Below are 26,172 nucleotides of genomic sequence, written 5' to 3'. Positions count from 1 at the left end.
ATACCTCTCTCTCTCTCTCTCTCTCTCTCTCTCTCTCTCTCTCTCTCTCTTTTTGATTCAAAAGGGAAGTTATTCTGCACAGCTGAACGAAGTTGGAGGTAGTTAGCAGGCAAATGATATACCCACAGGAACCAGAGATCGGAAGCTCTTTCCCAAGGACCACACAGGGAATCTGTTCGGCCCTCAGAGTGGGCTCAAATTCTCCTTCAGTCTCCCACTGGGTTGCCAAAGTTACAGAATTGTAGCATCTCTGGAGAGTGATCACGTGAATTCTGTGAGTTCTCTCCCCCACCATCTCTTTTTTCACAGTCTCAGTTCAGTAGCACCACAAATTTACTAGGTCCTAATCTCCTGTTAATTTGCCCCGCCCAGAGTCAGGTTTTTCTGCTAGGCTCAGGGCCGGTGCAGACCTGAGGTCGCTCTGCTTATGACGTATGTCCAAGATGGCGCCTGCTCTTTGTCTTGCTCACCCTTGAGAGGTGAGCGGAGAGAGAGAAACCCGTGTCCGTACCAGTCACCTTTTTTTTTTGCTCTCTCTCTCTTCCAGGTAGCCTGGTGAAGTTCCCCCCCCCCCCGGGGGTCATTCCCTCTAGTCTCCTCTCTCCGCTTGCCTGCCGGTGTCTCGGGCTATTGAGGTTCGGCTCACCTCGCGTTCCAGCGCTGGTGTGTTGAGTCTGCCACTGGTGTCCCGAACTGTGGGCTCCCACGCTCTCCACGCAGGTCCACTCCCCTTCCAGCGCCGATGTGTGGACTCGGAGCCCTGGACGTCCCAAGTCTCCCCGCTGTTGTCTGTGTGGCACGCACTCCCCTTCGAGCATTGGCGCGCAGACCCTGCAGCTTGCGCAGCTCGGTCCCGCGGCTCGGCTTCTGCGGCTCGGTCCCACGGCTCGGTCCCGCGGCTCGGCTTCCGCGCGGTGGGCCACCTTGTTCTCCCAGTAGGTCCTCCGATTCATGGCCACTGGATCCAGAAGAGTTTCCTCTGCAATATTTTCCTGGTTCTTTTTTCTGAGGCTACCGTAACTCCCCTTTTATTAAACTAAATTTTCCCGGACTATCGGTGCGTGCCCTCACTATTCCGCCATCTTGGCTCCGCCCCCTGTATCTTGAACTGAAATTATTAAATTTAACCTTATCAGTGTCATATTTTGTTTTCTTTTTTCTTTAAGATGTATTTATTTGTTTGAAAGGCAGAATTACAGTCAGACACACACACACACACAGAGAGAGAGAGAGAGAGAGAGAGAGTCTTCCATCTACGGATTCACTCATCAAATGGCTGCAATGGCCAGAGCTGGGCCAGTCTGAAGCCAAGAGCCAGGAGTGTCTTCCAGTTCTCCCATGTGGGTGTAGTTGGGCCATCTTCTACTGCTTTCCGAGGCCATATCAGAGAGCTGGATTGGAAGAAGGGCACCCGGGACTCAAACTGGCACCCATATGGGATGCCGGCACTGCAAGTGGCGGCTTTACCTGCTACACCACAGCACCAGCCCTCTTTTTTCCTTGTTTAATTGTATTTAACTTTAATTGAAAGGTATAGTTGCAGAGAGAGAGAGAGAGAGAGAGAGAGAGATAAAGAGAGAGAGAGAGATTTTCATCCTCTGGTCCACCCCTCAAGTGATAACAACAGCCCAGGCTGGGTGAAGCTGAAGCTAGGAGTACACTCTGGATCTCCCACGTGGGTGCAGGGGTCCATGAACTTGGGCCAACTTCTGCAGCTTCCCAGGAACATTAGAAGGAAGCTGGATCAGAAGTAGAGTAGCCTGGACCCAAACCGGCACCTATGTAGGATGCCAGCACTGCATTTGGTGGTTTTACCCACCTTGCCACAAGACTGGACCCCTGCCTTGTTTTTAATCTCATCATTTTTTTCAAAAGTTTGTGAGAACACCTTTTTTCCTCAACATCCATCATACCTCAATGTGGAAAATAAAATTATTTTAATTGATGTACATTTCTTCACACAGTGTTTGGAGAAAAAATATGACGGCCATAATTTGATCATACTTACCATTTTCATTATGCCATATGTTATTTAAAGCTGAATCACGCCGGCGCCGCAGCTCACTAGGCTAATCCTCCGCCTTGCGGCGCCGGCACACCGGGTTCTAGTCCCGGTCGGGGCGCCGGATTCTGTCCCGGTTGCCCCTCTTCCAGGCCAGCTCTCTGCTGTGGCCAGGGAGTGCAGTGGATGATGGCCCAAGTGCTTGGGCCCTGCACCCCATGGGAGACCAGGAGAAGCACCTGGCTCCTGCCATCGGATCAGCGCGGTGCGCCGGCCACAGCGCTCCAGCCACGGCGGCCATTGGAGGATGAACCAACGGCAAAAGGAAGACCTTTCTCTGTGTCTCTCTCTCTCACTGTCCACTCTGCCTGTAAAAAAAAAAAAAAGCTGAATCACAATTTAAGGTATATAATTCACTACCACTTGCTCTCTGTGAATAAAGCAGTGTGTTTACTGGCATCTAAAGTAACCCCCTCTTATTTGTGTAGCAATGCCCTTCCTTGACACAAAACTTCATTCTCTGTATGCTCTCCTACAAGCAACTTTTTCTGTTTGTACCAAAGTTCACTAGAACCAAAATATATCCATAAAATAAAATAACATTGAATCCCTAACAGAATAAATAAAAACAGAATAAAAGTTTTCTTTCAGAAACAGAACACACCACACTTCCCCATCATATATGTATGATCATATTCTAATAATTGATCCAGTTTCTGCAGATCATATAATTTTTCTAACTATGAAGGACATTAATGCTAAAACATGCAGATGCCACTGTAAAGAATACTCGTAGCTTTAAAACATTTTTTTTTCACTTTGCATTTGTTGAACTGTTTATTCAGTGGAGCAATCCAATAAGCCTTTGACTATAACATTGGAATACTACTCTGCTGTAGAAAAGAATGAAATCCTGTCTTTTGCAACAAAAAGGATGCAACGGAAAACTTTTGTGCTTAGTGAAATAAATCAGTCCCCAAAAGACAAATATCATATATTTTCCCTGATTTGTGGTAACTATACAAAGAGTACAAATAAATATAATGTATGTGAGCAAAATTCACATTTTGCGATTTGATTATGGTTTATAGCCCTTATCTATATTCTTGAGGAACAGTGGTTTTTCTACTTATTACTTGTTGAATTCTTTATTTAGTGGAGGTTTATCTTTTGATTGTAAAGTAAATTGAAAGTATATCATTGTAAAACATAAAAGAAAAATTAAAAAGGATGAGGGAGGGTGGGAAGGAGAGTAGGGTGAAGAAGCATCATTATGCTTTTAAAATTGTATATATGAAAACCATGAAATGTGTTTCCTATATAAAAATTTGAAAAGTACAAAAAGGGGCCTTCACTCTGGCACAGTAGATTAAAGCCCTGGCCTGTAGCACTGGCATCCTCTATGGGTGTCATTTTGAGTTCTGGCTGCTCCGCTTCCAATATAGCTCTCTGCTAATGGGCCTGGGAAAGCAACAGAAGATGGCCCAAGTCCATGGGTCTCTGCACCCATGTGGGATATGCAGAAGAAGCTCCTGGCTCCAGGTTTTGAATCTAATCATCTCTGGTGGTTGGGGCCATTTGGGGAGTGAACCAGCAGATGGAAGACCCCTCACTCTCTCTGTCTCTACCTCTCTCTAGGTACCTTGTTCAAATAAATAAAATAAATCTTTTTAAAAAGTAAAAAAAAAAAAAACCTCTCAGACAATATAATATTAGAACAGTTTGCCAGTAATTCATTTTTGTTTTCTCTCTGAGACTAACATTTGATACTAATGCTATAGTGAGTTGTACAAGATCCTTAGTAATAGTATCATCTACTATTTTTTATTTTTTCAATTTTTTTTATTTGACAGAGTTAGTGAAAGAGAGACAGAAAGAAAGGTCTTCCTTCCATTAGTTCATCCCCCAAATGGCCACCACGGCCAGCGCTGCGCGGATCTGAAGGCAGGAGCCAGGTACTTATCCTGGTCTCCCATGGGGTGCAGGGCCCAAGCACTTGGGCCATCCTCCACTGCACTCCTGGGCCACAGCAGAGAGCTGGACTGGAAGAGGAGCAACTGGGACTAGAACCCGGCGCCCATATGGGATGCCGGCACCGCAGGAGGAGTATTAGTCTAGTGAGCCACTGAGCCAGCCCCGTATCACCTGTTATTATTATGTGGATTTCATCTTTGCATAGTGTCTGTTGTACTTATTATTTCTTCTCTAAATTTTTGTAATAAAAGTGTTCATCCAGATATCTATTTGATTGGTTTAATGTAGATATTATTGTGCTTATTTGGAAATTATGGAGAAGCTTTTCCCACTTCATGCCACCAGTTGACAAAATTTTGTAACAATACACTGAGAAATACAAGGGAATACATTGCAAGTCCAATAAAATACGATGTTAAGATATTTGTATTATTTTCTCATCACACTTTCTTTTCTGCTTGAATGATATCAATACATATGCAAATTCAGCTGTTTCAATCTATATGATTTTCAATATTAAATTTATATTGTAGTCTTACTTATTACTTACAAAGATGAAATCATATGAGTTAAAAAATTCTAAGTTACTATTCACATTAGTATTTGTATTAGTTTCCTGTTGCCATTATAGCCAGTGTCATGTAATTGGTGGCATAAGAAAACAAGATGTATTATCTTTTTTTAAAAAAAAAAAATTTATTTATATATTTGACAGGCAGAATTATAGACAGTGAGAGAGAGAGACAGAGAGAAAGGTCTTCCAGCCACTGGTTCACTCCCCAAATGGCCACAATGGATGGAGCTGCACCGATCTGAAACCAGGAGCCAGGAGCTTCTTCCGGGTCTCCCACGTGAATGCAGGGGCCCAAGGACCTGGGCCATCTTCCTCTGCCTTCCCAGGCCACAGCAGAGAGCTGGCCTGGAAAAGGAGTAACAGCGACTAGAAACGGCACCCATATGGGATGCCGGTGCCACAGGCAGAGAGGATTAACCTACTGCACCATGGTGCTGGCCCCAAGATGTATTCTCTTAAAATGCTAAATATCTGAAGCCTGATCTTTTCTGTACATAAACTTTTTATTTCGGAATAGTTTTAAATTTACAAAGCAAAAATTGAGAAGTAGTACAAAAAGCTCCCATATATCCCACACCAATATTCCCATTATTCATATCTTATATTAGTATGATGTATTTATTACAATTAATGAACCATGCTCAGATACCCCTAATTTTATCCCTCCCACCTCTTCCAGCCTTTAGTAATCACCATTCTCTGTGTTCAAATTAAGGTTTGTGTGTGTGTGTGTGTGTGTGTGTGTGTATTGGGGCTTTTGTTTGTTTTCTGTTTTAGCTCCCACATATGGGAGCTTTCTGTGTCTGGCTTATTTCACTTAACGGATGTCCTTCCATTGCTGCAAATTACAGGATTCCTTTTGTTAAAAGATAAGTTTATTGGCCGTCACCGCGGCTCAATAGGCTAATCCTCCGCCTGCAGCACCGGCACCCCGGGTTCTAGTCCCGGTCGGGGTGCTGGATTCTGTCCCGGTTGCTCCCCTTCCAGTCCAGCTCTCTGCTGTGGCCCAGGAAGGCAGTGGAGGATGGCCCAGGTCCTTGGGCCCTGCACCCTCATGGGAGACCAGGAGAAGCACCTGGCTCCTGGCTTTGGATCAGTACGGTGCGCCAGCCATAGCGGCCATTGGGGAGTGAACCAATGGAAAAAGGAAGACCTTTCTCTGTGTCTCTCTCTCTCACTGTCCACTCTGCCTGTCAAAAAAGGGAAAAAAGATAAGTTTATTTGTTTATTTGAAAATCAGAGCACCACAAGGCCAAACCCAGAAGCCAAGAACTCAATCCAGGTCTCCCACAGGGATGACAGATGTCTGAGCACTTTGGTCATCTTTTTGTTGTTGTTGTTAAAGCATAACACTTTATTTTTTTAATTTATTTTCTCCTCAAAGAAATCTTTTATTTAAGGAATACAGACTTGATTCAGTTAATAAGAACAACTTTAGGAATATAGTGATTCTTCCTACCACACCTGCCCTCCCACCCACTCTCCCACCCCTTCTCCTCCTCCCTCTCCCAGTCTCAGTCCCATTCTCCACTAAGATCCATTTTTGATTTATTTCGTACACAGACCAACTCTATACTAAGTAAAGAGTTCAACAATTTGCACGGTAAAAACAAAACGAAACAAAACAACTGTTCCTCAATAGTCAAGACAAGGGCTGTTCAAAGTCATTGCATCTTGAAGTTAATTTCACTTCTTTTTTTTAGAAACTTAATTAACTTTAATGAAGCACCCAAGAATGATACATCTTTTGGGAGCACTTAGACATAGTTATAATACAACTCTTTGAGGACAGAGGTCCTGCATGGGAAGTTAGTGCACAGTGACTCTTGTTGTTAACAATTAACACTCTTATGTATAATGTCAATGATCACCCAAGGCTCTTGACATGAGCTGCCCAGCCTATGGAAGTCTTTTGAATCCACGAACTCCATCAGTATTTAGACAAGGACATAAGCAAAGTGGAAGTTCTCTTCTCCCTTCAGAGAAAAGTATCTCCTTCTTTGAAGACCACTTCTTTCCACTGGGGTCTCATCCACTGAGACTCTTCACGTAGGACATTTTTCACCTCAATATCTTGGCTTTCCATGCCTGAAATGCTCTCCTGGGCTTTTCAGCCAGACCAGAATGACTTAAAGGCTGCTTCTGAGGCCAGAGTGCTATTTAAAGCAATTGTCATTCTATGAGTTGGCTGTGTGGACTACTTCCCATGTTGACAATTTTTTACTACCTTCCCAGGTGCATTAACAGGAAGCTGGATCAGATGTAGAGTATCCAGGACTTAAACCAAGACTGTAATACAGGGTGTCAGACTCACAAGTGAGGACTTAACCTGTTGCACAACAATGCCCACCACATGACCGGATTTCCTTCTTTTATATAGGTAAACAGTATTCCATTTATTTATTTTTATATGCCACATTTTCTTTATCAATGCATCTGATGATAACACCTTGTTTAATACTGTCTTAGATATTATGAACACTGCTGCAATGAATGTGATGGAGCAGGTGTCACTTTAATACTAAGATTTCATCTCTTTTGGATCTTCTAGCATGGGTCATACCAGGCTAAATATAAGATATCAGCAAGGCTGAGTTTCTGGAGCCCCTAGAAAAAGAGTTCATTTCCTTACCCTTTCCAGCTTTAAGATACTATTCCCATTCCTTTAATCATGGTCCTCCTCCATCTCTAAAGCCAACAGCATCAGGACAAGTCCTTCTTAAGCTACAATCTCGCTTGTGCTCTCTCTTTCCTGCATTCATCTTCAACTTTTAAGAACACTCGTGATTCAATTATGCCCACCCAGAAGATCCAGGATCATCTCTCCATCTTAATGTAAGTTCATTAACAATTTTTTTTCTTTTTTGTAGATTTGTTTTATTTATTTGAAAGAGTTACAGAGAGAAATAGAAACAGAGAGGTCTTCCATCCTCTGGTTCACTCCCCAAATGGCTGCAATGGCCAGAGCTGGGCTGATTCAAAGCCAAGAGCCAGGGGCTTCTTCTGGGTCTCCCATGTGGATGCCGGGGGCCAAGGACTTGGGCATTCTTCCACTGCTTTCCCAGCACATTATCAAGGAGCCGGATCAAAAGTGGAACAGCCAAGACTCGAACCAATGCCCATATGGGATGCCTGCATTGCAACCAGAGCTGTAACCTGTTGCACCACAGCGCTGGCTCCTGATCAGCAATTTTTATTCCATATGCAAACTTAATGTCCCCTTTGCCATGAAAGAAAACATATCCACGGGTATGCTGGATTTGATTGCAGGCATTTTTGGAGGACTGTTACTCTGCCTACTGTTTACCTTTTACATTTTAATAAAAAATTTTCAAGGCAAGCATTATTTGACAACTTCATAAATGTATCACTCTAGTATTCATTTCTTCTACCATGTTTCTGCTTTCTTTCTTTCATAGACTTTTCTCTCATGGGCTTCTCATGCAGGATGCATCCAGCTTTGCTACCACTGTCATTCAGTAATATATCTTTCACCTCTTTCTACGTTTGCCTTTCCCTCTTGGGGCCAGGAATTTTGTGCAGCACTTAAGATGCTGCTTGGGTTGCTACATTCCACACTTGGGCACCTGGATTTGAGTCTCAGCTCTGCATCCAATTTCAGCTTTCTCTAATGCACCCCTTGGGAGGTGGCAGGTGATGGATCATGTACTTGGGTCTGTGCTGCTCACTATGGAGTGTCGAATTGAGTTCCAAGCTCCTGGTTTTGGCTTGGCCCAGCCTTAGCTACTGTGGGCTTTTGGAGAACAAACTAGCAGCTAGAACATCTTTCTCTCTCTCTCTCTCTCTCTCTCTCTCTCTCTCTTTCTCTCTCTCCCCTCTCTCCCCACTCTCTCCTCTCTCTCTCTCTCCTCTTTTCAAATAATTCAAAAATAATAAGTTTAAAAACTCTCTTGAAAGAATCACTTTTATAAATTGCTTCAGGCCAACATTTCTATAATGAATTCAGCATTTAGTCTATAAATAATTTATTTATATATATGCATTATACCATTTAATTTGTAAATTCTTTAGTATGCATCTCCAAATGCAACTACATTTATAAAAACACAGTCTACATATAATTACCACAAAGATTGATAATGTTTTCTTCTTTTCATCAAATGTCCATATAGTTTTCAAATTCCCTTGATTGTGCCAAATTTTAAATTGTTTACCTTTGACCTGCTGGCTGACGTAACAGCAGTTACTACCATACACATTCCTCTGCTCTCCCATCATAGACTATTTTGGCCAGTCTTTCAATATCGACAGTGTCTTTAAAATACCAGAGAGTCAAATATTAAATTTATCTAGGTGGTCTCTCTGAAGATCTTCTTACTAGGGCAGAAAGTGTACCCCAAGATAGTCAACCTTAAACACTTGCCCTGAAAAGAGAAAACAAATTCCAGATTAGTTCTCTGACCATCATGTCAAGTCTTTCCAATCCCAAACCAGAATGGTCATACATTGTGGGGTAAGTTTTATAATGCAAAATCTGCACAACCACACACATTATTTTTTAAAAAAAATTATCTTTTCTATTCACTTCCTTCTCTCACCTTGGAAAAACTGTCATGAGTCTAATGAGGGCAGAGCTGGGTGATAAAGACATGATGAGAACCTGTAGATGGTAATCTCCACTATAAGCAACCAGCCTAAAGCAGATCAGAGCTGGGTAAAGGGAGACTGTGTGTTAATTTTGAATGAAGTCAGAGTTTTTTATTATTATACTGGAATGGGCACATGAATTATTAAATGAGATTATTCTTGTGAGTGAAAGTGGATGAAGTTTTTTATTACCAAAGTATGAGTAGATAAGCTATGGAGTCTGCTCAAGATTTCTTTCAATAACAGGGAAATAAATTCACTTACACAATAAATTCAAGTAGGCAGAGGGGGAAGGTAATTAGGCTGTTTTCTGATTGTGCCATGAACATTCTATTTGTCTGATACAACAGACACATTTTTTTATGTGAATCATGGATATAAGGAAACAAACACAATAACAAAAATGTAAATTTAACTAACATAAACAAGAAAATAGATTATGATATTAACAAATGTTTTGATACCTCTACCACAAATAAATTGGGTCTATAGCCTCTCTTCTTGAATCTGAGTAGGAACTCCTAACTACCATGACCAATGGAATATGTTGAAAGTGACACTGCAAAAGTATCCACTTCTTGCCCTTAAGAGACTTGCAGATTTCCCTTACTATCTCTAGGATCACTTGGTCTTGGAATTCTGAAGTGCCATGCAGATTGGTTTCCTAGGGCTACCATAAAAGGACCACAAACTGGTTAATTTTAATGAAAATAATAATTCTCTCACAAATGTAGAGGCTAGAAGTCTCAAATAGTGCTGACAGGGCTATGCTCTGTCTCTTCTCCTTTCTAAAGATTCTAAAGCAGAATCTGTTCCATGACTTTCTCTTAGCTTTTGCTGTTGTCAGCAGTCCTTAGCAGTTGTTGGCCTACAGATGCATCACTCCAATCTGTGCCTGTTTCATCACATGTAGTTCTTCCTGTGAATCTATGTTTCTGTTGTCTCTCCTCTTCTTATAAGGATACCACTGATCTTAGAATAGAGCTCACGCTGCTTTAGTATGACTTTATCTTAACTAATTAAATCTGTAATGACCTTATTTCCAAATAAAGTTACATTCTGAGGCTCCTGAGATTAGGACTTCAACATAACTTTTATGGGTACACAATTCAACTCATAACATCGTATAAAAAGTCCAAGTATTCTAATGGGTAGATCACGTAAAGAAGCCCCAAGACAACATGGAAAAGGAAAGTGGTTCATTTAAACTCAGCTTTTCATATGTGGCCACTAAGGCTCCAGACGTGTGAATGAAGTAATCTCAGGATTTTCAGACCAGCCCAGATGTCAGCTTAATAATATGGAGTGACCCCAAATCTACTTAGTAAGGAACAGAAGAATTGCTCAGCTTAGCCCCAACAAAATTCTTGACCCACAAAAATGTGAGATATAATAAATTGGGTTTTGATTTAGGCCACTACATTTTGGACTGTTTTTATATTGATAACTAGGACAAACAATAACATTCAGATAATATGAAAACATTTTAGAAAAAATGCAATCTACTCATTACCACCCTTATATTGCCTTTACAATTTTATACCTTTAAGAACTTTGTCTATAGTAAGAAAATAATTATATTTCTATGAAAGTCGCAATTACAAACAGGACAGATTATCAAAAGCTAAACATTTCAAGGAGGGAGTTGTGGTACAGCAGGTTAAGCTGCTACTTGGGACACCTGCATCCAACATGTGAGTGCTGATTGAAGTCCTGACTACTCTGATTTTGATCCAGCTTCCTGCTAAAGTGGCTGGAAAGGCAGCAGATGATGGCCCACATCAAGTTCTGGGTTCCTGGCTTTGGCTGGCCAATCCTGGCTGTTCAGAACATTTGGAAAATGAACCAGCAGATTGAGGATCTCACATACTCTCAGTCACTCTGCCTTTCAAATTAATGAACAAGTAAATATTTAAAAAATGAAACTTATCTTGCATCAAATTTGATCCTCCTCTAGCATTCATTATCTCTCTGTATGGTAGAACTGAAGCCATGCACTCCTCATTCCTTGCCACTCTTTCAGTTCATAAAATTGTCTTCTTAAGTTTATCCTATATACATCCACCTAATATCTCCTCTTCTTTTATTATCAGCTTCCTATGTCCAACTTATTGTCATATCTTGTGTGGTCTCCTTGCTTCTGCTTTTATCCTTGTGTTCCATATATATATATATATATATATATATACACACACAAAATATAACTATATATAGTTATATTATATATACAAATATATATACAAATATACTATATATATAGATGGATCTAAAGCATATATATTAATATAGATGGATTGTCCCTTGTTCCTGGCACAGAGCTCCTGAAGTCTTTGGAATCTTCTTGGTGACAGGTGTTGTGTCTTATGCTTTTCATAATGAGCCCCTTTTGATCACACCTGGGTTTATGATAATGAGGTAACTTAAGGTGAGACCCTTAGATAGACTCAATGTAGGACAGTCACCAGAAATATCAAGAGACTAGAAGGCTGGAATTTACAATCCCACCCATCAATCTCTGGAAAGTGGGGGTGGCAGGAGATTATATAAAAACACTTGAACAAGGTTTGATGAGCTTCCAGGTTGGTGAACATATCCACATGCTCAAATATGCTTCAACATCATAAGGATAAAAGCTCCTGCTCTCATAACCCTTCTGAACCTTGCTCTTTGTGCTTTTTTAATATGGCTGTTCATTTGTAATCTCTATGATATCCTTTATAATACATTGGCAAGTGTAAGTAAAGCATTTCTCTGAGTTCTGTGATTCATTCTAGCAAATTATCAAACCCAAGGAGTGAGCTGTGGGAACTCCCAGTGCATCAAATAATTGCTTGATCTTGGAAATACCCCCACACATCAAATGTTAGAATTGTTCTGTATAAGAGTGTAAAGAGGCCGGCGCCGCGGCACACTAGGCTAATCCTCCGCCTTGCGGCGCCGGCACACCAGGTTCTAGTCCCGGTCGGGGTGCCGGATTCTGTCCCGGTTGCCCCTCTTCCAGGCCAGCTCTCTGCTGTGGCCAGGGAGTGCAGTGGAGGATGGCCCAGGTGCTTGGGCCCTGCACCCCATGGGAGACCAGGAAAAGCACCTGGCTCCTGCCATCTGATCGGTGCGGTGCACAGGCCACAGCACGCCGGCCGCGGCGGCCATCGGAGGGTGAACCAACGGCAGAGGAAGACCTTTCTCTCTGTCTGTCTCTCTCACTGTCCACTCTGCCTGTCAAACAAACAAACAAACAAACAAAAAGAGTGTAAAGAAATAATGAGCGTTTTTCAAAGTTACCGTACAAAACAATCTCTACAGTGATGAAGGAAGATATTTACATAAGACAAAGATAGTCATATCATCTCTTTGTTAAAAACTCTTAAATGGTTTTCCCAGTGATGGTCTTCAGACAGCAACAGCTGTTGCTTACTCCTGGAATGCATTTCCCTCAAAAGTACTTTCTATTCTTTTTGATAATTCAATATTTTTATGGCCTTATTGATAAGGCCACATGAAATTTTTTGTACTCTTATGGTACCACATTCATTTGTTGCTCTTGTCACATATGTAATCTTACATGTTTTTGTGTGATCACTTGATAATGTCTACCTAGAATTCTCCTGAAAATGGCAACTATATTTGGTTTATTCACCCATGTATACTTATCTTAGTATGTTTAGGCTGCCATAGCAAAATACCAAAGACTGGTTAAAACAATAGTAATTTATCATTTTCTTGAAGTTGACAAGTTCAAGATGAAGGATTTGGCAAAGTAAGTTTCATTCAAAGGCCCGTATTGTCTTGGAAATGACTGCCACCTCACTGTGTATTCATATGTCACCTTCCTTCTGCATACAAGAGTCCAGGCAGAGAAAGGAAAAGAGAAACAAATAGAGGCAGAGATTTAATAAGGACAGTAATCCCTTCATGAGGGCTAAACATTCATGAACCCATATAACCCTATTTACCTCCTGTCTTAACCTATTTACTGTTCCTTATAACACAATACAGGAAGAGAGAGAGAAGGAGGAATGAATGGAGGGAGCGAAAGAGAGAGATCTTTAATTCACTGTTTCACTCCATAAATGGACACAATGTCCAGAACTGGGTCAATCCTAAGCCAGGAGCCAGGGACTCCATGTGGATCTTCCACATGGGCGGCAGGATCCCAAGTACGTGGACAATTTTCTGCTACTACCCAGGGCCATTCGCAAGCACCTGGATCTGTAGTGAAGCAGCTAGGACACAGACCAGCGCACACATGGGATGCCAGCCAGCATCATAGGCGGCAGCTTTACCTGCTATGCCACAACACCAACCCTTAGGCCAAACTTTTAATACTTCATAATACAGATTAAATTTCAACATGAGTTTCAGAGTGGAAAAACCATGTTCAATCATAGCAAGTCCCAAAGTCCCTATCTACAAATATAACATTGATTATAAGGGCTTCAAAAATGAATTGTGGTGGGACACACAAATTCAGCCCATAGCAATACCTGTTAGCCATCACAGTGTCTGACACACATAAAACCTTGATAACTTTTGCAAGAATGAGCAAATGTGAATTTTTTCTTGCAGGATAGCATGGGGTTTTATCAACTAGCTGCTCAGTAAAAGTGATGAAAGTAATTTTTAAAAATGCATTTAAAGTTTCTGGAAATAGTCCAAAGATCAATAAGAAAATGATGAAACATCTACTAAGAAAATCTATGATAATTCTGTAACACAGATGAGGGCCTCTGGCATTTGAACCACGATAACTACTTCCCTTCTGATTCTCAAATTGATGAGACACTGACTCCACTCCAGACAGCCCTAGCCAGAAACACTGGGCTCTTTTTCTTCACAACTCAGCTAAATGGTTTCTTCTTAAGAGGAGTTGATCCTCATCATTTTTCATTCTGACCCAGTAGCCTGATGTTAAGTCTCAGGTGAGTATGATTGAGAGATATGAGTCTCTCATCATCTATTTGAACCCTATTTTTTGAATGGAGGTTATACCCTAGATGTAGCATAATAAGAATACCAGGGCCTTGATATCCATATTCCCAGTTATATGAAGTACTGATGATTCTACCCAGGGATATGATCACTCAATCCCTCAAGGCTGCTGATGTCTCTACACTTTTTTTTACAGACAGATTCAGATAGTGTGTGTGTGTGTGTGTGAGAGAGAGAGAGAGAGAGAGAGAGAGAGACAGAGACAGAGAGACAGAGAGACAGAGAGAAAGGTCTTCCTTTCTGTTGGTTTACCCCCCCAAATGGCTGCTACGGCCGGCGCGCTGCGCCAATCCGAAGCTAGGAGCCAGGTGCTTCCTCCTGGTCTCCCATGCAGGTGCAGGGCCCAAGGACCTGGGCCATCCTCCACTGCCTTCCCGGGCCATAGCAGAGAGCTGGACTGGAAGAGGAGCAACCGGGACAGAAGCGGCGTCCCAACCAGGACTAGAAACCAGGGTGCCAGCACCGCAGGCAGAGGATTAGCCGAGTGACCCGCGGCGCTGGCCTCTATACACCTTTAATGAGTGCTCAGTTCCTACAGCACTTAAAAAGAAGCTTGACATTGTCCCCACCTTCAGTTTCAGAGCCCTAATGGAGAAATTATGCCTCACTGGAGAAGCAGAACATAAAATATCTCCTAATCTTTTCACAAAGGAAATTACTTCATTTGGAACAAGGAAGGGTAACTTTAATCTTGAGGGCACTCATAAGAATAGTGTAGGTTTTGGTGAAAAATAACTGAAGAGAGATTCAGAAGCCTTATGGTGATACAGTTTGGAATGTAGGCCAGCTAGTTTGGCATAGAGAACTTGGGAATAGGACAGCTTTTTCCCATTCAATTGGATGGGGCCATGGGTTTGTCATAAATTGCCTTGATTGCGTTGAGGAATATTTCTCCTATACCCAATTTGCTAAAGGTTTTCCTCACGAAAGGATGTGTTTTATCAAATGCTTTCTCTACATCTATTGAGATAACCATACGGTTTTTGTTCAGTTTGTTAATGTGATGTATCACATTTACTGATTTGCGAAGGTTGAACCATCCCTACATAGCAGGGACAAATCCCACTTGATCTGGGTGATTGACCTTTCTGATGTGTTGTTGGATTCTATTAGTTAATATTTTGTTGAGGATTTTTGTATCTATGGTCAGCAGGGATTTTGATCTATAGTTCTCTTTCTCTGTTGTATCTTTTTCTGGTATAGGAATTAAGGTAATTCTGTCTCCTAGAAGGAGTTTGGGAGGATTCCCTCCCTTTCAATTGTTTTGAATAGCTTGAAAATAATTGGAATCGGTTCTTCTTTAAAATGTCTGGTAGAATTCATTAATGAAGCCATCCGGTCCTGGGCTTTTCTTTGCTGAGAAGGTCTTTATAACTGATTCAATTTCCATCTTTGTTACTCGTCTGTTTAGGTTTTCCATATCTTCATGACTCAATTTTGGTAGATTGTATATGTCTACAAATCTATCCATTTCTTCTAGGTTTTCCAATTTGTTGTAAAACAGCTTTCTGTAGTAATTCCTGATGATTCTTTTTATTTCTTGGGTGTCTGTTGTTGCATTTCCTTTTTTGTCTCTGATTTTATTGATTTGGGTATTCTTTCTTGCTTGGATATTGGGCCAATGGTGTGTCAATTTTGTTTATTTAAAAAAAACAGCTCTTTATTTCACTGGTCCTTTGTAATGTTTCAATTTTGTTTAATTTTTTCTCAAATTTTAAATATTTCTTTCCTCCTATTGATTCTGGGTTTGGTTTGTTGTTGTTTTTCTAGGTCCTTGAGATGCATTAGAGCTCATTTAGTTGGTACCTTTCCCATTTTTAATGTAGGCACTGATGGCTATACATTTCCCTCTTAACACTGCTTTTGTTGTATTCCATAAGTTTTGTTTTTAATTTATTTGACAGATAGAGTTAGACAGTGAGAGAGAGACAGAGAGAAAGGTCTTCCTTCCATTGGTTTACCCCCCCAAATGGCTGCCATAGCCGGCACTGTGCCAGTCTAAAGCCAGGAGCCAGGTGCTTCCTCCTGGTCTCCCATGAGGGTACAGGAGCCCAAGCACTTGGACCATCCTCCACTGCCCTCCCGGGCCACAGCAGAGAGCTGGACTAGAAGAGGAGCAACTGGGACTAGAACCCAGCACCCACATGGGATGCCAGCACCGCAGGCGGAGGATTAACCAAGTGAGCCATGGCACCGGTCAATTCCATAAGTTTTGATATGATGTATTGTTGTCTTGATTTGTTTCCAAAAACTTTTTTATTTCTCTTCTGATTTCTTCTATGACCCACTGTGCATTCAGGAGCATGTTGTTCAGTCTCCATGTGTTTGCATATTTTCTAGAGATCATTGAGTTGTTGATTTCTAGCTTCATTCCACTGTGATCAGAGAAGACCCTTGGTACAATTTCAATTTTTTTGAATTTAGAGACTTGCTTTATGGCCTAGCATACATTCTATTCTAGAGAAAATTCCATGCACTGATGAGAAGAATGTGTATTCTGCAACTGTGGGTTGAAAAGTTCTGTAGATATCAGTTATATCCATTTGGTCTATAGTGTTGATTAAATCTGTTATTTCCTTGCTGATTTTCTGTCTAGTTGATCTGTCCATTGTTGAAAGTAAGGTGTTGAATTTCCCCATTTCTACTGTACTGGAGTCTATGTCTCCCTTTAGATACATTAACATTTCTTTTAAATAGCCAGTTGCCCTCTAATTGCGTGCATATATATTTATTATAGTCACATCTTCCTGTTAAATTGATACCTTAATCATTACATAGTGCCATTCTTCATCTCTTTTAGCAGTTTTATGTTAATGTCTATTTTGTCTGATATTAGGATGAAAACACCTGCCCTTTATTGCTTTCCATTAGCATGAAATATCTTTTTCATCTTTTCATTGTCAATCTGTGTGTATCTTGTTGGTGAGATGTGTTTCTTGTAGTCAGCAAATAGATGGGTCTTGTTTTTTAATCCTTTCAGCCAGTCTGTATCTTTTTACTGAAGAGTTGAGGCCATTTACATTTACGGTGACTATTGATAAGTAACAATTCAGTCCTGAAATTTTCCATACATATTTCATTTCTTACTTTGGATTTCTTTTGTATTTTTACTGGGGGCTTTTCTGCCTTCACATCCTCTCATGATGATGGTGGCTATTGTTTTGTCTGTGTGTAACATGTACTTAAGCGTCTTTTGTAAGGCTGGATGAGTGGTCAAAAATTCTTTCAATTTCTGTTTTTTTTTTTTTTTATGGAAGGCGTTTATTTCACCTTCATTCATAAATGAGAGGTTGCAGGGTACAGTATTCTGGGGTGACAGTTTTTTCTTTTTTTAATTAATTAATTAATTAATTTTTTTGACAGGCAGAGTGGACAGTGAGAGAGAGAGAGAGACAGAGAGAAGGGTCTTCCTTTGTCGTTGGTTCACCCTCCAATGGCCTCCGCGGCCAGTGTGCTGCGGCCGGCGCACTGCGCTGATCTGATGGCAGGAGCCAGGTACTTATCCTGGTCTCCCACGGGGTGCAGGGCCCAAGCACTTGGGCCATCCTCCACTGCACTCCCTGGCCACAGCAGAGAGCTGGCCTGGAAGAGGGGAAACCGGGACAGAATCCGGCACCCTGACCGGGACTAGAACCCGGTGTGCTGGCGCCACAAGGTAGAGGATTAGCCTAGTGAGCTGCGGCACTGGCCAAGTTTTTTCTTTTAAGACTTAGATTATATCTCACTACTCCCTTCTATTCTGAAGAGTTTCTGATGAAAAGTTTGCTGTAAGTCTAATTGGAGATCCTCTGAATGTAATCTGGTGTTTTCCTCATGCACATTTTAGGATCTTTTCTTTATGCCCTACTGTGGAAAGTTTGACTACAATGTGTCATGGTGAAGATCTTTTCTAATTGTGTCTGTTAGGAGTTCTATGTGCTTCCTCTACTTGGAAGTCCTTTTCTTTCTCCAAATTGGGGAAGGTTTCTATAATTATTTCACTAATTAAGCCTTCTAGTCCAATTTCTCTTTCCATGCCTTCAGGAACTCCTAAGACCTGTATGGAGGATCCTTTGATAGTATCCCATAAATCCCCAACACTCTTTTTCAGTTTTTTATTTTCTTCTCTCTTTTTTGTCTGCTTGTAATATTTCCAAAGATTTGTCTTCTAATGTGGGTATTATTTCTTCTGCCTTGCCAAGTCTGCTGTTAAGACTTTCCACTGCATTTATTATTTGATCTATTTAATTCTTCATTTCTAATATTTCATTTTGAATTCTTTTTAAATCTCAGTTTTATGGGAAAAATTTCATTCATATCATCTATGGTTTTCTTTAGTTCATGGATTTGCTTCTGATAGCTTTTGAGTAAATCTATGATTAAATTTTAATTTGATTTCTCAATATCTTCCTCTTTACATCCTAATATTGAAATTTTATTATGTTCCTTTGGGATTCATTGTGTCTTCCTTATTCTTATTTCTTTAATTGCTGCATTTTTTTAAGCATTTGTAGAATGCTGTTTTTTTTTCTTCTGATGGCTTTTATCTTTGGACTTTGCCTCTGTAGCTTAGTTGAATGTCCACACTTTCAGTGAATACCAAGAAATGTGTGGTGGGTATGGCCAGGGAGCCCTGGTCAGTGCTCCAGGGTGAGGTGAATATTCAGGGTAACACCCAAGTTGGGCATGGTAGATCACAATGCTTGGGTGTTAGCCCCTAGTGTGTTCCACAACATCATATAAACCCCACAAATGACCTGTGTAGTCCTCACTGTGAGCACAGTTCCCAGTGGAAGGACCTGCTATGAGCAACCAAGGAGCTCTGAGTATGTGGAGCCATACCCAGTGATTGCCTAGAGATTCAGCTACATCTTGCACTAAATAACCAGATAAACGTGGGGGAAGTCCCAAATCAACAAAATCAAATATGAAAAAATATGTAACAATAGATACCACAGAAATGAAAAAGAACCATTAGAAATGACTACAAACAGCTATATGCCAACAAATTGGAAAATACAGAAGAAATGGATAGATATCTGGACACATAAACACTACCAAAATTGAGTCATGAACACATAGAAAACCTAAATTCACTGCTGAATTCTAATAGACTTTTAAAGAACTAATTCTAATTCTTCTCAAACTATTCAAAACAACTGAAAGGGAGATAATTTTCTTAAACACCTTCTATGAGGCCAGCATCACTTTAATTCCTAATATTTAGAGAAAACAATGCTAAAATTCATACAGAAACACAAGAGATCCCAAATAGCAAAAACATCCTTAAACAACAAAAACAAACTATAAGCATCATAATACCAGATTGGGACATGCTACAGGACAGTCATAATCAAAACAGCCTGGAACTTGCACAAAAATAGACATGTAGATCTATGATACAATAATAGAAACTCCAGAAATCAGTCCACACTTCTACAACCAACTAATATTTGACAAAAGACCTAAAATCAATTCTTGGAGAAAGGATAGTCTTCAACAAATGGTGCTAGGATAATTGGATCTTTGCATTCGTAAGTATGAAACAAGACCCCTACCTTACAACATACACAAAAATACACTCAAAATGGATCGAAGATCTAAATCTATGACCTGATATCATCAAATTACTTGAAGAAAACATTGTGGAAACTCTGCAAGACACTGACATAGACAAAGACTTCTTGGAAAAGACCCCAGAAGCACAGGCAATCAAAGCCAAAATTGACAAATGAGATTATATCAAGATGAGAAGCCTCTTCACTGCAAAGGAAACACTCAGCAAAGTGAAGAGGCAACTGACAGAATGGGCAAAAATGTCTGAAAACTATACAATTGATACAATATTATTATCAAGAATATACTAAGAGCTCAAGAAATTCAGTATCAAAAAAAACAAAACAATACAGTTAAGAAATGGGCAAAGGACTTGAGCCAGCAAGGAAGCCATTGTAATCCATAAACTGTACTTTGGAAATTTATGTTCATTAAATAAAAGTTTTAAAAAAAGGAAGTTCAAATGGACAACAGAAACATGAATAAAAGGTTAAGATCACTAGCCATCAAGGAAATGCAAATCAAAAACACAAAAGGTTTCACCTCACCCCGGTGAGATTGGCTTTCATACAGAAATCCAAAAACAATAGATGCTGCTGAGGCTGTAGGGAAAAAGGTACCTCAATTCACTGTTGGTGGAAATGTAAACTAGTACAACCATTGTACAAGACAGTGTGGAGATACTTCAGGAATCTGAAAATAGTCCTACCATATGACCTAGCAATCCCACTTCTTGGAATTTACTAAAAGAAAATGAAATCAGTATATGAAAGAGCTTTCTGTACCTCCATGTTTATTGCATCTTAATTCACAATAGCTAAAATATGGAATCAGCACAGATGTCCATCAACTGATGACTGGATAAAGAAATTGTGATATATATATATACACACACACACACACACACACATACATATATATATATAATGGATTACATGTAAAAAATAATGAAATGCTGTATTTCAGAACAAAATGGTTGCAATTGTAGATCATTAGGTTTAGCGAAATAATCCTGTCCAAAAATATAAATACCATAGGTTTTCCCTGATTTGCGGTAACAGGGTACACAAAATGTAATCTATAAGAGCAAAATTGACATTTTGAGATTCAATTATTGCTTATAGCCCTTTTCTATACTGTTGAGGGACAGTGTTTTTCTTCTTGATAGTTTTTAAATTCTTTACTAAGTATAGTAAAGTACATTGGAATAAATTTAACCATAATAAACTGGAAGTAAATCATTGCACAAATTAAAAGAGACAATAAGAAAGGAAAGAGGAGGGAGGGTGAGAGCCTGGCCAGGAGGGAGAGTAGGATGGGAAGTTTCACAATGCTTCTAAATCTGTACATATGAAGTAAGGGAAATTTGTTCACCTTAAAAAATCTTCTAGATTTTTTTAAAAATTAAAATCAATCAATAAAAATCAATTGCAGGGCTGGCACCGTGGCTCACTTGGCTAATCCTCTGCCTGCAGCACCAGCACCCCGGGTTCTAGTCCCAGTTGGGGTGCCAGGTACTAGTCCCAGTTGCTCCTCTTCCACTCCAGCTCTCTGCTGTGGCCTGGAAGGGCAGTGGAGGATGGCCTAAGTGCTTGGGTCCCTACACCGGCATGGGAGACCAGGAGGAAGTACCCGGCTCCTTTGAATCGGCACAGCGCCAGCTGTAGCGGCTATTAGGGGAGTGAACCAAAGAAAGGAAGACCTTTCTCTCTGTCTCTCTCTCACTGTCTATAACTCTCTCTCTGTCTCTCTCTCTCACTGTTTAACTCTGCCTGTCAAAAAATTAAAAAAAATCAATTGCATAAAATCATGAAAATAGAAAGTACTTTGTGGCCTATAACTTAGAAATGTAATACATTAATAACATATTTGCAAATTATAGCACAAGGAAAGTAGATGAAAAAAATTGTAATGGGCTAAGAAAATAAAAGAAATGATAAAATAATAATTATAACAATATACTGTTAAGGTACACACATTATAGATGCAGTGTATACAACAAAAATACTAAAAAATGAGTAGAAAAAAAGATGTATGGGAACAGCATTTCTATGTATTACTATAGTTAACAGTAAAAGTCTAAAGTTGATTTTGATGTTACCATATGTTGAAAAATTCTAGAGTAACCACTAAAATTAAGCTTGAAAATATGCTAAAAATCACAAGTGAAATTAAGATACTACATTAAAAATATTTGTTCGATGTAAGAGAACTAAAGGAGGAATAGATTAACAAAATAAACATGAGACATACAGAAAATGAAAGGTGAAATGTCAGACATATTTCCAAATATACTAACAAGAATTTTGAATACATTAAATAATACAAACAAAAGACGTTGACTATATAAAACAGAAGTTTCAACTATATGGCAGAAGACATACTTTAAATTCAGACAGAAGCGGGTTAAAATGAACTCAATGCGAAAATGCATCCATGCAAATTGGAACTTTATATAAGTTGGAGTGGCTATACTAACATCACACAAAATTAACTTTAAAACAAAAATTATTATACTTTATAATAAAAGCTTCCATTCATCAAGAAGTACAATTATAAACATATTTGCATTTAATAACAGCACCAAAATAGATGAAGCAAAAGTGGCATAAATGAAGGAGGGGACAACAATCTAACAATAATAGCTGGAAATGTCAGAGATTTAATGCTATAACGAGTACTCAAATAATATATTTCACTTTGTGTTTCTATGGGGGTGCAAACTGTTGAAATCTTTATTTAATGCATACTAAACTGATCCTCTGTAAAAAAAAAAAAAAAAAAAAAAAAAGAAAAGAAAAGAAACTATCAACTCCCAACTTGACTCTCACTGGGATTAAACATGACAATAGGTCTGATCTGATTTCATCATCATTAAAAAAAAATCATCTATTATTTTTCACTTTATGTTTCTGTGTGGGAGCAAACTGTTGAAATCCTTACTTAATGTATACTAAGCTGATCTTCTGTATATTAAGATAATCGAAAATGAATCTTGATGTGAATGGAAGGGGAGAGGGAGTGGGAAAGGGGAGGGTTGTGGGTGGGAGGGACGGTATGGGGGGGAAGCCATAGTAATCCATTATTCGTACTTTGGAAACGTATATTCATTAAATAAAAGTTAAAAAAAAAACAATAGATTAAAAAAAACAGAAGGTCAACAAAAAATTAGAAAATTTGGGCAATGCTACCTACCAAGTAGGCCTAATAGAAATTTTACTCCACTCAGAAACAGAATATGTATTCTCTCCAAGTACACATGGAATATTTTCCAAAGTAGAACATATGGTAGGTCATAAAAAAAAACTCAATAAATTTCAAAACATAACATAATACAAAATATGCTCTGTGATCAAACTGGAATAAAATCAAAAATTGGGAAGTAGAGAAAATTCACAAATATGTGGAAATTAAACAACACATCCATAAATAAACAATGATTTAAAGAACAAGTCAAAAAGAAAATATTTTGAAATGAATGAAAATTAAGACATTGTGTACCAAAACTTAAGGCGCATAGCCAAAGCAATGTTTTTAGAGAAATTTATAGTTGTAAATGACTGTATTAAAAGAGAAATTTCTCAAATTAATAACCTAATCTTCCAAACTTAAGACATTAGAGCAGAATACCTAATTAAACCTAAGGAAATCAACAAGAAGGAAATGTTAGTAAGTTGAAATTAATGAAATAGATAATAGAAAACAGTAGAGAAAAATCAATTAAACAAAAAACTACATTTTTGAATATATCAACAAAATAAAATATCTTGGAAAACAAAATTTATAGACAATCCAAATTTTTGAAGTGTGAAATGAAAACTGAACATTACTAACTTTACAAGAAAAAAAGATTATGAATAGTATGAACAACTCTCTGCCCACCAATTAGAAAACTTAGACAAAACAGGCAAATTTATAGAAACACAAAAGCCACAGGAAATCTAAGAAACCGGCAATCTGTACCTCAAGAGATACAGGCAATCTGTATAGACCTACAAACATGGATTGAATTATTAATCAAAAAAAAAACACTACCCACAAAGAAAAGCTAGACGCCTTCACCTGAAAAATCTTCTGAACACTTAAAGAATTGATACCAGTCTTCACAAATTATTGCAAAAATAGAAAATAAGAGCTTACTTGTCAACTCATTTTATGAGGTCAGTGTTACCAACACCAACAGCAAACAGGACAACACAATAAAAGAAAACTACAGATCAATATCTCTTATGAATGTAGATTCTTAATTTCTCAAGAAAGTATTACAGAACAGAATCCATAAAACATAAAAATCATTAACTACTATGACCATATATATCCCAGGGACAGAAGGTTGCCTTAATATTTGAAGATCAATTAATATAACAATATCAAAAGAATAAAATATAAATGTTTTTCTATAGATACAGAAAAACACATTTCAGAAAATCCAGCATCTATTTGATAAAAACACCCAACAAACTAGGAATAGAGGAGAACTTCTACTACCTGATATGGAGTAGCAAAAAAATCCACAGCTAATATACTTAATGATAAAAGACGAGATACTCTTCTTCTAATGTCAGAAACAAGACACGGATATTCATCCACTCTTCCCATTTCTTTCTTTCTTTTTTTTTATTTGACAGGTAGAGTTTACAGACAGTGAGAGAGAGACAGAGAGAAAAGTCTTCCTCCCATTAGTTCACTCTCCAAATGGCTGCAACGGCCGGAGCTATGCCGATCCAAAGCCAGGAGCCAGGAGTTTCTTAGAACCCGGAGCCCATATGGGATGCTGGTGCCACAAGCAGAGGATTAACCTAGTGCGACACGGCACCAGCCGCGCCATTTATTTTTAATATTATACTAGTGGTTCTTTTTTTTTAAGATTTGTTTTACTAATTTGGAAGGCAAAGTTATAGAGAGGAAGAAGGAGAGGGAGAGGGAGAGGGAGAGGGGGGGAGAGAGAGAGAGAGAGAGAGAGAGAGAGAGAGAAGTCTTCCATTAGCTGGTTCACTCCCCAGATGGCCACAATGGCTGGAGTTGTACCAAACCAAAGCCAGGAGCCAGGAGCTTCTTCCAGTCTCCAACATGGGTGTAGGGGCCCAAAGACTTGGGCCATCTTCTACTGCTTTTCCAGGCCATAGCTGAGAGCTGGATTGGAAGTGGAGCAGCCAGGGCTCGAACCAGCACCCATATGGGATGCTGGCACTTCAGGTGGTGGCTTTTCCTGCTACTCGACAGCGCCAACCACTATACTAGTGGTTCTAACCAGAGTAATTAGGTAAAAGAAAGAAAATCATCCAAATTAGAAAATAAGAAAAAAAGTCCTATCTCTATTCCCAGATGCCAGATCTATTTGTAGAAAAATTCTAGGGAATCCACTAGAAAAATTATAAATAATAAAGGAGTTCATCAAGGTTGCAGGATACAAAATCTATATACAAAAATCAATTGTGTTTCTATATAAATTCAATGAACTATCCAAAAATTAAATGAAAACAGTCAATTCACAATGGTATCAAAATAAATAAAATACTTAGGAATAAATCTAAGAATTGAAGTTAAAAACATAGTCTGGGGACCAACGTTGTGGTATAGTGGGCAAAGCTGCCAGCTGCAGCGCTGGCATTCCATATGGGTGCTGGTTTGAGTCCTGGCTACTCCACTTCTGGTCCAGCTCTCTGTTATGGCTTGGGAAAGCAGTAGAATATGACTGAAGCTCTTGGGCCCCTACACCTGTGTGGGAGACCCAAAAGAAGCTCTTGGCTCCTGGCTCCTGGCTTAGGATCAGCCCAGCTCCAGTTATTGTGTTCATTTGAGGAGTGAAGCAACAGATGGAAGACCTCTCTCACTCTCTCTGCCTCTGCCTCTCTGTAACTCTGCCTTTCAAATAATAAATTTATTTATTTAAAATTATTTATTTGAAAGAGAGACACAGAGAAAGGCCTTCCATCTGCTGGTTCACTCCCCAAATGGCCACAATGGCCAGAACTGAGCCAATCCAAAGCCAGGAGCTTCTTCTAGGTCTCCCACATGGGTGCAGGGACCCGTGCACTTGGGCCATCTTCCACTGCTTTTCCAGGCCATAACAGGGAGCTGGATTGGAAGTGGAGCAGCCAGGGTTCAAACAGGTACCCATATGGGATGCCAGTGCTACAGGCCAGGGTTTTAACCTGCTGTTCCACAGGGCCAGTCCTTAAATAAATCTTCAAAAAAAAAAAAAAAAAACCTTACACTCTAAGAGTACGAAATTGTTGAAATAAATGAAAGAATATCTTTTAAAATGGAAAAATATTGCATGTTCCTAGATCAGTAAACTTAACATTGCTAAGATGGCAATACTCCCCATACTGAATTATAGTTTCAACATAATGTATCAGAATTTCAATTATTTGTAGCAATTGACAAAATGATTCTAAAATTCCTATGGAATTTCAGGGATTCTGGATAAAAACATCGAAAATGAAGGAATAAAATAGAAGAACTCACACTTCCCAGTTTCTCAACT

The 26,172-nt window shown here is 39.4% G+C and overlaps 1 long non-coding RNA gene across 2 annotated transcripts in view; it reads right to left on the bottom strand.

Annotated features, from left to right (window-relative positions):
* Positions 1–8,422: 8,422 nt before the first annotated feature.
* The window catches only part of LOC149119628 (uncharacterized), a 61,200-nt gene continuing 43,450 nt past the window's right edge, over positions 8,423–26,172 (bottom strand). For both annotated transcript variants that reach the window (XR_016227700.1, XR_016227706.1), the window contains one exon: positions 8,423–8,935. This is a non-coding gene — a long non-coding RNA (uncharacterized LOC149119628). The remainder of the gene's footprint in view (positions 8,936–26,172) is intronic.

The sequence above is a fragment of the Oryctolagus cuniculus genome, chromosome X (assembly GCF_051225735.1).
Source record: "Oryctolagus cuniculus isolate XC-2025 breed Fujian yellow rabbit chromosome X, ASM5122573v1, whole genome shotgun sequence".
NCBI classification, from domain to species: Eukaryota; Metazoa; Chordata; class Mammalia; order Lagomorpha; family Leporidae; genus Oryctolagus; species Oryctolagus cuniculus.
Note: the sequence above shows the minus strand (reverse complement) of the source record. Positions and strands in the feature narration are given on the sequence as shown.